Raw genomic sequence first — 985 nt, forward strand, 5'->3', positions numbered from 1 at the left:
GAACGGTCATTGCACTGCTGAGTAGTCTATTGTCATCACTTAGCAAAATGTCCGGTCAGGTTGTCTGTTTACGTCACGTGCACGTGAACATTTTGGCGCCTCTCACGAAAAGGCTTTCAGTTCGTAAAGTTGAGGTGCAGGTGACTTCTTCCTCACAGCTGGCCGTGCGTAGATATGTAGCTGTGTCTTTGGCTGAATTGGAGTTGCAGGCCTGCTGGAGGGTTGCTGCTCGGTGCTGTCGTCGGCAGGCTGGCCGCTGCTGCTATTTTGTGTCACCAACCGTCTGGCTGCTACCATGGCTCGTAGTCTTTGTGCTATCTGTGAACCACAACAGTATATTAATAAGGCAAAAAGGGAAAATATTATTAAGGAAGTAAAACTAGCTACGTATGTTTGGGTATTTATGCTACGCCAGACAGTATTGTCTAGGGTTGTTTGTAATGTACTTTCTTTATTTACTAAATTTAAAAAAATATCTTTAGAGCTATCTAAAACCTGTTCCTTAGAAAAGTCATTAGTAATAAATAAAGATCTGTTATAGTCTAATTTAAACTGACTAGTCCTACTATAAGAAGCTAAAACATTAATTGAAATAATTCTTTTCGCAGCTAATGTGGTAGTCATTGTTTTTATTATGCAGTTTTCTGAAATTTAAATAAATAAATAAATAAATAAAAAGGCATTTATTTCTCCACAAAACACATAAAATTGTAATAACAAGATCAGCCCAATACGAAATAAGAGTATGCAATGTGGACAAAATGGTTAAGGACTCAGCATTGCTGTTTTTCAGTCCTCACCCTCTACCATTCGCTTGCTGCACCGTACCGGTGAGCAGAGTGTACATTAAGTATATTGTATAACTATGATACTATGGAAAGGTTGTTCGTGTGAACCTATTTTTTATGTTTAAAATTAAAAATTAAAAATTAGTGTCGCTATTCTTTATTAATCGGAGTCCAGTTGCTTTCCGACTTTTGCACCG

Source organism: Hyposmocoma kahamanoa, unplaced genomic scaffold (genome assembly GCF_003589595.1).
Source record: "Hyposmocoma kahamanoa isolate Upper Pololo Valley unplaced genomic scaffold, ASM358959v1 97307, whole genome shotgun sequence".
Lineage (NCBI taxonomy): Eukaryota > Metazoa > Arthropoda > Insecta > Lepidoptera > Cosmopterigidae > Hyposmocoma > Hyposmocoma kahamanoa.